Source organism: Dermacentor variabilis, chromosome 3, assembly GCF_050947875.1.
Source record: "Dermacentor variabilis isolate Ectoservices chromosome 3, ASM5094787v1, whole genome shotgun sequence".
In the NCBI taxonomy this organism is placed as follows: domain Eukaryota; kingdom Metazoa; phylum Arthropoda; class Arachnida; order Ixodida; family Ixodidae; genus Dermacentor; species Dermacentor variabilis.
Genome location: NC_134570.1, coordinates 221,363,347 through 221,375,420, shown reverse-complemented (window position 1 = coordinate 221,375,420; position 12,074 = coordinate 221,363,347).

Below are 12,074 nucleotides of genomic sequence, written 5' to 3'. Positions count from 1 at the left end.
GTCTCTGTTCCGCACCTGCCACCTTTCAGCGGACGATGGATACCGTGCTTACTGAACTCAAATAGCAAACCTGCCTCGTATACTTGGAAGATGTTGTCGTGTTCTCAAGCACGTTTGACGAACATCTCGCACGACTCGAGAGTGTCCTCACTGCGATCCATACTGCCGGCCTCACCATCAAGCCTCAACTTCGGGTTCCAAGAGCTCAAATTTCTTGGCCATGTCGTTGGTCCTCAAGGCGGCCAACCAGACCCTGACAAGTTAGCTGCCGTCGCGAGGTTTCACAATCCACCGACAAGAAGGCTGTCCAATGCTTCCTTGGTTTGTGCGCATGTTATGGACGCTTCGTCAAGGGATTCTCGAGAATTGCTGAGCCTCTGACATGGCTTACATGCGATGATGCGCCTTTCATTTGGGCGAACAAGCAGCAGCAGTCGTTCAATGAATTGCGCAAGCGTTTGCAAGAGGCCCCGATATATGCTCATTTCGACAAAGACTCTGAAACTGAAATCCATACTGACACCAGCAATGCGGGTCTCGGCACTTGTGCAGTGGCAAGCTGGTGCGGAACGCACCATTGCTTATGCAAGCCGCAGTCTCACCAAGGCTGAGAAAAACTACTCAACCATTGAAAAAGAATGCTTAGTGGTTGTGTGGGCAATTGGTAAATTCCGACCCTACTTGTACGGTAGACCCTTTAACGCTGTCAGCGATCACCACGCCCTGTGCTGGCTTGCCAACCTCAAGGATCCTTCAGGCAGACTAGCCCGTTGAAGCCTGCGCTTACAAGAGTACGATATAACAGTTGTCTACCGATCTGGCAGGAAGCACAGTGACGCTGACTGTTTGTCACGCACACCACCCCCTTACGACCTCATCGGACTCTGACCATGACTTGCCATTTGTCGACGTTATCGATGCCATAAAGATGGCACGCTGACGCTGAGCTGCTGCCGCGGTTCGAGCACTGGGGAGGTCCCTCCCCAGTCTTTGACTATGGGACCTCCTAGAGTTACTTCTGTAAAACATTTCAAACGCATCAATAAACTGAAACCTTCAAGGAGTTGAAGGTGTTTTACCCCGCTCGCTCGTGCGTAGCTTATCATCATACTACTTGCACAACAACGTCCTTTATGGGAAAAACTGCAGAAGCGGCCCCAATACGTACTTCCTTGTTGTGCCGTCGGCGCTACGCCAAGACATTTTGCGAGGCTGCCATGATGAGCCATGCGCTGGACACCTGGGATTCGCTAAGACATAAGGCAAGGATACGACAGAAGTATTACTGGCCCCGGCTTTATTCTTCTGTGCAACGGTATGTGAAGACCTGCTGGGATTGTCAGCGCCGCAAGAAACCACCGGTTAAACCGGCTGGCTTTCTCCATCCTGTGGACCCTCCTCAAGCACCATACCAACAAATAGGAAGGGATCTACTTGGCCCATTCCCAGTGACCTCTTCGCGCGACAGATGAATAGTTGTCGCTACCGACTACTTAACCCGATACGCCAAAACCGGAGTTATTCCGCAAGCAAATTCATATGAAGTGGCCAAGTTCTTTGTATGCCACATCGTCCACGATATGGTGCACCGTCTGTTCTCATCACCGACCACGGTACAGCATTTACAGCGGAACTTATGCAGGACGTTCTCCAGCTGACCCATAGCTCTCACCGCAAGAGCACTGCGTATCACCCTCAAACCAATGGATTAACGGAACGTCTGAACAGAATGCTGGCTGATATGCTCTCCATGTATGTCGACGTAGAGCACAAGACGTGGGACCAGATTTTACCCAATGTGACTTTCGCGTATAACAATGCTGTACAGGAGACTACACAGTTTACGCCATTCGAACTTGTATACGGGCGCCACGCCAGGTCAACACTTGACGCCATGTTACCTCTGGCTGATAATAGCCCGACCAGCGAACACGTAGAAGAGTTCGTACAAAGAGCCAAAGAGGCATGCCAGCTTGCTCGGTATCGTGTCCGGAGCCAACAGCATACCGAAACCCTTCGATACAACCAGGGTCGACGCGACATCCATTACAATACCGGCGGCTGCGTGTGGGTCTGGACGCCCGTCATTTGCCGTGGACTGTCAGAAAAGTTGATCCCCTGGTATTTTGGTCTCTGCAAGGTTATACGCCGCCTCAGTGACGTGACCTACGAAGACGTCCTCTGCAGTTCTGACCCCAGTTCACTTCGTCATCGTCCTCCCGCTGAAGTTGTTCATGTAGTGGGCATGAAACCATACTATGCACATACATGTACGCCGAGATGCACCTGAGGAGCTCCATTTCTTATGTCGCTGAAAGAACTTCTTGACGCGACCGAGACGGTCGCTTTTCGCACGGGAGGCAATTGACACAAAGATGTGGGGCTCCCGCACCGCAGGACGGCGCGCGCAAAGGTCGGCACCACTAAAGACGATGAAGTGCGTATGCTGCACGCTCTTATTCTGGCCCGCCATTAAAGAGAAGCGTATATTTTGCAAGACTCCGTCTCCAATCTACGTTACAATATAGTCCTTGTCGGGTGTACAATTAAGCTTGATATTATTACGTTTTACAAATTACTCATCTGATGCCTTAGCATTGAAGGTTTTTCCTCTGCCTTTCTTGCAAAAAAATTTTTGGGAAGTGCCCAAGTGCATCTACTTTTTTTTGTGCATGGTACATGTGCTGTTGGCGTGGAACTGATTCACAATATTAACAGTTACAGCGTTCAAGGCCCCGTGTTGCTGAAAATCCAGCAGTGGTGTTGGCGACCTTTTCCATATGAGAAAATTAATCCCAAACCATGAATCCCGATCCATGCAGGCCCTCCAAGTGGCACATAGGCGTTACTGAAATAATTGAAGTTCTCAAACTAGAATGTGTCAAACAATTCGTAAAGTACGACTTGCGCACAACCTCGAGACATGATAGCGTTGGATTGTAATTTGAATATGCGAGAAAATACAATTCTGTTGCGCCGGAAACTCAAACACAAATGCCTTTTCCAGCTGCCGTTTCAGGTCTGTCTTAGGAGTGGCACGCCCCAGAAAGCTCGCCTTCATGCATAGCGTTCGCCACCAGCATTTCCAGGGAAACATTACAGAAGCATAAGCTGCAGCTGCCCGGAAGCGTGAGAAGCAGCCAGGGATATTTTAATGCTATCGTGTTCCACTCTTAAAGGCACAGCTTAAGTGTCCCCCAATCTTTTTTTCGCTGTTTGGGGACTGCCTTTTTGAAGGTGTTGCTTTGTTTCATTTCTGCTGTAGGGCGAATGCAATATCTGCTTTGAACAACAGCAAAGCCACATTTTGATTGCACTTGATGCTGGCTGCACTAGCGTGGCATCTCTCTTGAACACTATCCAACAGCTCACTATGATGTTATCACTAAAATAGAATACACAGGACACCTTCGTGTACCACTTCATCTACCTCGAAGTAATATGTCATAGCTCTGTGATCACATCCTTAACGTCCACTATTTTCTTGAATTCATTTCAGATAGCTGGAATGTACAGACTAAAAAAGCCCAGAAGCGCTTGCACTCTTTGGAGAATTTTGTATGAGCATTCTCAGGCTGTTCTGGTGACACTAAAAAATACTGGCTCTCCTGTAATCTAGAGTAGATGTAAGCATGAAATGGCTGCCGACAAAGCAGATTGATTGTAGATCATACTAGCCACAATCTTAAAACGGGTGTAGCCCCACCACACTGCACCACGCATACTGTACACTGGTCCATATGGAAGCAAGTTTCCTGTCGAGGACGGGACCCCATTGCAAGTCTTGTCTCAGTCCACCAGACGCACCGTGGACCTCACAGACCGCTGGCATTGAAAAGAGCACAAGCAACTGTGTCTCAGTGCCAAAAAATGACAATAGAGTGTAGTGCCTCGTATCTGCCTCTGAACGTCGCTATTAGAAGTGACAAATAAAACTTCAGCGTACTAGAAGTTACAGCTTGAGTGATATTGTGAGCAAATATTTAGGAGAATTCGGAAGCAATATTTTTTGTAACACGTTTGGGAAGTAACTAGCGTATGTATTGCAGTCTTGACTGCTTGCCCGCATGATCTGGTTTGAGTGCCAGGATAATGGCTCTGGCTTTTGGTTCATTGAAGGTGGCTGACAACAGGAGCTAAAAACATTTCATGCTTAAAATGTCTGCAGCAGTGGCACTGTTCGGTTAGTCAAGGACCTCATTCCATGGCCCTCATTCTGACACCTTCGAACACTGTTTCTGCCTTTGTAACGCTTCCTAGAATTTATCCTTCAAGTTCTTATGTGAAAGAACCATGCATCAATTTTGGCATATTTCTCAAGCTGTACGAGCAGAATTGCTGCTGTTTTCATAAATACAACATGTAAATCAATACAGCAGAATTGTTAGTTGAAATATGTTCCACATCAAGGAGCCATTCTCAAGACGATGTTCCCGCTGGCCCTGATGCATGGCATTTCTGGCGTTGGTGAAATCGTTATTCTACATTATAAAGCATGAAATGTTTGCACATGCTCTTATTTCCTTCTTTTTTGGGCTTTGCTGTTTCAAGGAGCTTTGCGTTTTGAGGGGCAGCAGCCTGATTGACAGAACTTCTGACTCACATATTTAACATTTTTGCACAGTTTGCTCAAGGAGTAGCCAGATTTTGAGAAGTGCATCTTTAGCAGAGTCTATAGGTGCTGGCGTTTGGTGTGGAGAGACAAGCAGCTTCATAGCTTCCCTCCTGTCTGTTGTCATTGTGTCAGCAAACTGAAATGAAAACTCTCGAAACAGTATATTTGTTAATGAGGAATCTTTGCAAGGCACATTGTGAAGCACATGCCGATGAATTGCTTCAACCTTTTACATTAAACAAATCATGCCATGTGCTGTCGAGAGGCAAAGAAAGCTGTTCGATTTAAAAATTAACAATAATCTCCAGAGTTTGTGAAGTGTTTGAGATATGGTTACCCAGTGCCTTCAACAAAGATGTTATGGGAAACAGTGCCAGTAACTAGCATACTTACACTAATTGCAGGTATTTGGCGGAGTTGTATGGGCGACAAGATGGCCGACCAATTTTCCTCCAATGCATGTGAGCTTTGTCATCTTCACGGTGTAATGTAATCTTTTCAGGTAGCGGATAAAGAATGTGTGGCAACATGAAATGGCCTTTGACGACACAGGCGAGTGGTGGATGCCATACTTCAGTTCTAATTAACGTTACATCAGCACAGAGCATGTACGCTACGACGAAGTTGAATCCATACTTTGGATTACCGTGTACAGTGTCACTCTCTTCTGCATTGCAGAAGATGGAAGCCAATGTTTCTTTACTGTTGCCATTTCAATTTAGTAATTTTTTTCATGTTTTCATGCTCTGCAAAATACAGCCAGAGGTTTCACGGTCTTGCAATGAAGACTACTTTCTGTGTTTTCAAGATAAATTTTTAGCTATAATAAACGGAATTTCGAAAAAACAAATTTTATGTTTGGCCTGCCTTTTTTTGGGTGATCAGACATGGGAGCCATTGAGGCATCATGGCTCATAAGTGCTCCCTTTACGCTTGAGAGGTGTGTGCACAATGCTCCTTGCATGTTGAAAAAAAAATGGATACCACCCATAATTGGTCTTGGTTTGCTCCCTTAGCCACAAGTGTCATCTGAAAATATAGCTACTGTCTGTTACTCTTTCTGACGGTGTGTTTTAGATACATAAAAATTATGATGGACGTGCATGTTCAGTGTGATTGCAGGAATGAGAAACATTACTGGAAGACCCTTTGCAAGAGATGCAAGTGCTTGCCCATTTCATGAAAAAAAAGGCTTTGTTTTCATTGTATGCAGTAAGCTAAGGGTCAGGCGGACTTGATCACAAAAGCAAAGAGAGAGAAATTGGTTGACAGAAAAATGCAAAGCCTGCTGACCACATCATAACTGTCTAGCGCATGGACGACACCTGCACATTGGCCAACAGTGTGGGAAAGGAGAAGGGATGGAAAGATGAAAGAGATTGCCATGAAGCACATGTGGTGAAAAGGAGAATGAAGCAAAAATTGTGACATTCAGAAAAAGCCAGATATTCTTGATGAGAAAACTGAAACATTGGACAAATAATTAATAGTAACCTTTATCAAGTCTTACCGCTGTATTCAGCAATACACCTTGGAGCTCATGCTTGACTTGATATAAATGACGCGTGGTGTGAATGCGCCCAAGATGTTCATTGCATTTCTTTTGGTGTGTTGATGACAGGTGTCACTTAAATCGAGTCAAGCATGAGCTTCAAGTTAAGATGCATTTCTGAATAGGGGGGGTTAGTGTTATGGCATGGTGAGGCCTGGAATGATGACTTCATGAACTAGAGAATAGATCTGCCCGTGAGAACCTACTTTTGCGTATTATCGCAGACATCTGAATCACAAGAGCAGTCTGAAGCAGGTGGTAGGTTTGTGAAGACTTTCCGAGAAACGCGCATGGGTTTTCTCTGTAACAGTTTGCTACAATTGGGTGTATGACTAATTTTACATTTCCTGATCACCTTGCATGTTTCCGCACAATGCTTTCGTGATTACTGTTCAGTGGTTCTTGTTTAAGAAAATGGAGTCATAAGAAGGAAAAAGGGAATTTTTAGGCACTGAAAAGGCAATACAGGCACGAATGTCAGAAGAGGCACTTGTAGGCAGGATGAACGCAAGATTACCTTGTTTACATGTCCATAGTTTGTGCTTACAAAGAAGGCAGAAGGATGCAAGGAAAAAATAAGCATTTAGTCTGAGCTTCCTCTCATTATGAAGCCATTTACAATTCCAGTTGCAATTCATAGTTTAAGTAAGATTTTGAGGGACTTCAATCGCACCTCAAAAAGAAGTCCATGATCAATAAACAGTGCAGGAAGCCAGTATAACAGTTTTCATTGACAGTGAGTTGGCCCTAGGATATGATCCAGTTTGCATCTTCAATAAGATGGCTATTGATTGGCTATTTATCTGTACGATAAGCGCAGCCCACATACGGAACAGCACGCATTCCCATTTATGCCTTGGGCCTCAGTTATACCAAACTAAAGGGGTGGAAATAAAACAGATTCATAAAACCAGCTCTCTTTATCACCTTAAGGAGGGACTTGTCGATGTTACAGTGCAGAGCATGAACATTTTCTTAGAAGGCTTCCAGTTATTTATGAATTATATGGTAGAGGTTCATTTTGAAAACTGTTCTGCATAACACTCATGCTTCTTCACACATCTATCATGATCCTGTCAAATACGTGATAAGTTGGGTGCCGCAGATAAATGGTTCCCGCAGAGCCTAAAGCTACAGCATCAATAGGTAGCTAAGTTTTCATTTTTTTTCTTGATGTTTGGTCCAGTTCTCTGAAACATACACATAGAACTGCGACTGTTCAATCTGAGTGCCAATATTAAATGTGTTATTTTGGGGCTTCAATTATTTGCTGAAGTTGATGGCAGTGAAGGACTGTATAGAAAAAATGGCTGTAAGGTCAACTATCATCTTCTGTGCATAGCCTTTCAGACACTGCACTAAATATAATCTAAAAAACATGAAAAATTTTTATAGAACAAAGTACAGCCACGCTGGATCTCGCTGGCATCATTATCATGTCACTGGTGTGGCACTCAACACAATGTGGGAACTACCATGGCTCGTACAATGCTCCAAAGGATACATTGCAATAGTGCAATTATGCCCAATGGCATTTGAACTGTTTCTTGTAATTACAACTTCTAGCCATGCATTTATTCATTTATGACTTAGATGGTCGTGAAGCCTAAGTGCTTTTCTACCTAGCAATACTGCAAGCTTGTCTGCTGACACTAGCTGCACAAAAGAGCAATAGTAGCTTGTGTTCCAGAAGAACTTGAGGGCGGATTACAAGTTGTTGCCACACTACAGATGAGAAATATGAACATACTTGCTTCAATATCTTAGCTGGTGTAAAGCTGCAATACAGGTACTGCACTCCCTTAATTGCACTGCTTACAGCTGTCAAACTATACCTCTGGTGCTATGCACATTTTGGGGCTGGCAAGAAGTTCCACTAGACAAGATATTAACCACACAGGCATTTAAAACATTGAGTTAAGGGTGTTTAAGACTGACTAAACACAATTTAATTTGCCACTTGGCTTGGATCTCGATTCCTCTCCCCTCTAGTGTCATTGACTGAAGAGCCACAACAGGAGTAGAGTAGCAATGTTTTGTTGTCTTGCCTGTTTACTAATAGCAAGAAACTACGCTCTAGCACTGTAGCATAATCAAAGAACAAAAGGTCGTTTATTGAGCAAGCTTGATCAACCAGCTCTCCAGTAGTCTGGGCCCCACGTCAGAGGGTATCGTCGTATCATGTCATGACTACAAAAGTGCATGAAGACTACTAGAGGCTGCAGTTTCAGTAGAAGGTAGGGGATAACCCCTAATTAAGGGTAAGCCTTTGCTTTTGACAATGATCGGCTAAATTTAATCACGATTTCCCACTTCTCCGCCGGTGCAGAAATGCCATCGTCCTTTTAAGATTGACCACATTACAAAAACATACGTACGTACAGTCCTATACACCGCGGCTGGTCGCGTCGCAATACCGTGTTTCTCTAGTTTTAACGCCCGTTCAATACGTATGTAGAACCCAACAATCGGTTTGCTCTGGCGCAGTTAGAAGACGATTGTCGTCGTGCTCTTTGCGCACCACGAACGCGTCACACACACGCACACACACAACCCGATTGTGCAACACGCGCTGTTCCACCTTGCATCGCTTCGTTCGTGGTCGTGCTGTTTGCGCGAACGAACGTGTCACACACGCAACTCGATTGCTCTTTGCGCACACCAAAAGCCAAAACGCGATGTCCCACCTTCGTTCGTGGTCGTGCTATTTTGCGCATACACATTCGTCACACACGCAACTAAACTGCTCTTTGCACACACCAAGCGCGTCACACACACACAACTTCAATTGCCGTAAAACGCGCTGTTTAAACGTACCGGCTTTGTCTAGGTCTGGCGGCTCCCCCGTTAGGCCTAGGTGGTAGAAGGGACCTATTTGATAGGCTTATTTAATTCTTTCAGCTAGCTCTTCGGATTCTTACATGGAGTAGGGAGTGATAATCCTTTATTTTTGTTTGGGATAGCGGTCGAGGTCGGCTTTGCGTGAGTGATTTGGCGAACTTGCTCGTTGGGCCTAGGGACGTAGGCCTAGCGATGAAATCGAAGAACGTGAAGGCCGCGGGGGACGGGGAGCAAGTGCAGTACGACGAGTGCCTGCGATGGTGCTTCCTCGACGAGACTAAATTCCAGAATTTAGCAGACGCGGAGGGGGCTAGCTTCACGTGCAGGTCGTGCGAGGGCGTCAGAGAAGCCGTCCAAAAACTGGAAGGGAATTCGGCGGCTAAGCTCGAAGAGCTTAAGGCAAACCTGAGGGAGGAACAGGAGAAGCGGGTAGCACTGCAGGCGAAAGTTGAAAATTTCGTCAAGGTGGAGGCGGCCCAGGCCGCGCAGTTAGTAAGGACTGTGGCCGAGCTCGAGGAAGAGAAAGAAAGGAGCGCCGAAATGAAAAAGCGGCTCGACGCGCTTGAGACGCGGGCAGCGGAGAATGTCGGGTCAGGACACCAATTGCCATTTGTTGGGCGTGTTGGTAAATTGAAAGCATATTTAGTGCCAGCAAACAAGGACGGAAGGGAGACGACTACACAATGCGCTAACTTCAACAACTTCATTTTCAGGAAATACACCTATATAACCCATGCACAGTGGCGCCACCTTATCCAAATCTTACCCATCCAAAAAGCCGTCTCCTTATCTAACAGCTCGATTGAAGGGGCACTAACACACGTGTCTCTATTCCGCCAGATAGCCTGAGCTTCAATGATCTCTCGCACGTCTTTATCTTTGTGCTTCGCAAGAACCCGGCAGGATTCATACACCGGCGCACAGCCGCATTCTTGACAGTGGGTTGACAGACGACCGTATTGCTTATTTTTCACAGTTTGGCAATGTTCCCGTAATCGGTCATAAAGACATCTCCCTGTCTGTCCGACGTATTTTTTCCCATAGGACAGCGGAAGCTCATATACAACAGTCTCTACGCATCCCACTGGCGCTTTTCGATGATTCGTAGAGCATCCGGCAGCTGGCTTACGGTACGGGTCCGTCAATCGACATATTTTTGCCAGCTTTTCTGGTGCGGAAAAGACCACTTTTGTGTCCACCCGGCTAGCCATTGTCTTAATTTTATGTGCCGTTCTATGTAGGTAGGGCACTACCGCTACCTTCCTTCTACGTTCCGTCCCTTGATTTGCCGTGTCCTGAATTGTTCTATCTGACCTGCACCTTTTTAGCAGCCCCTCGATGACCGAAACTTGCACTGATTCCGGAAACCCTGCTGCTGATAACCTTCCCGATTGATCCATAAGGCTCGTATAGATCTTGTGGTGCCAAGACTTCTTTAGAGCATTTCCAAAGCATAAGTTGACAATGCTCCTCTTGACGAGCTTCGAGTGGGCAAACCTATACGATAACAGGGGCTTATTAGCTCTAGGTTTATACTCCCAACACGTGTGCCGTTCCATGAACTCGAGCTGAATATCTAGGAAGCGCAGCACGTTATTGGAGGGCTCTTCAACCGTGAGAGTAAGTGGGCTAAGGCCTGCAGAAAATACTTCGTAAAGCTTGCCTACTGTAAAACGTGCGTCTGGTTCAAAAAGAACGAGATAGTCGTCAACGTATCTGACAACTTTAACCACCCTGTGCTCCGACAAGGTACGGGACAGGTTTCTGTTATGGTGAGCTAGAAAAATGTCACTTAGTATGGGCGCCAAACATGAACCGATGCAAACCCCTTGCTTTTGAATGAATATGTCGTCATTCCATGCTGCATATGTAGAGTGAAGGTAGCAACTAAGCATATCTAAAAAGCCCTGAACGGACAAACCGGCTGAATTTTGGAACGAAACCACGCCATACTCGTCTATGCACTCTTCTACACAAGTTATTAGTTTCTTTTGAGGCAAGGATTAGTACAAGTCCTTTATGTCAAAGGAGCAAGCTGATAAGCTTTTGTCAGAATTTTCTTTCAGGAAATCTACGATTTCTGCAGAGCTCCTAACCAAAAATGTGTCGTCAATATTAAGAATTCGCAGCTTATCTTGCAAGAAAAGAGCGAACTTTTTCTGCCATGACCCTGTTTCTGAAACTATTACCCTTAATGGGCAATCGGGTTTGTGCGTCTCCGCACTAAACATAATTTGAAGGCAACCAGACTTTGCGTTGTCAATTGGCAAGTGGCAAAGGCAAGCGAGGGTGGTGAAAGGTTTGCTGAGAGCGACGCTGGACGCTCCAGGGAGACAACAGGGTGCCTGCTGTGTGTGTGTGTGGGTGTGTGTGTGGACCGACTTCCTGGCGATCATCAGTAGCGGCACGGAATTTCTGTGGCAGAGGACCTTACCCGGCCTGCGTGACAGCATCCCTAAGAAGAAACCTACCAGACCTTGTGGCGTCAGGCGAAGACCCTACCAGACCCTACAGGCGAAGTGGGAGGCAGGGAGCCAAAGCAAGCGGTCGCCAGCTCGCCGCCGGTGAATCGGCGTAGCTATAGTGAAGCAGCGCAACACGCCCCGAGTGAGGCGACGCTGCAGCCACAGGAAGCTGGAAAGAGCGGCACCTACCTTGAGGCCGCCACGCGGAAAAAGCAGGAGCCCAGGGGACAATGCCCTTTGTCGAGTCCGAACCACGCGGAAAAGGACACAGGGAAGCAGGGAGAGGTAGGAGAGAGTGAAAGGGTGATTATCGCTGGCGACTCAAACATGGCTGGGTGCTCAAAAGCAATTATGGAGAGGGTGAAAGGCGACAAAAGAGTGGCGGTAGGGACATTTCCAGGGCGGACATTGAGTTCTGTCATGGAACGAGCAAAAGAAAAGCTCACGGAAAACGCCCACGTGCGCAACCTTGTCGTAGTAGCAGGTGGGCTAAATGACGTCCTAAACAGGAAAGGGCCAGGACTAGCCCAGCGCTTGGCGAAGGGGGTGGACGACTTGCGCGAGCTATCCCCTCAGGTGCAGATCGTGGTGTGCACGGTGC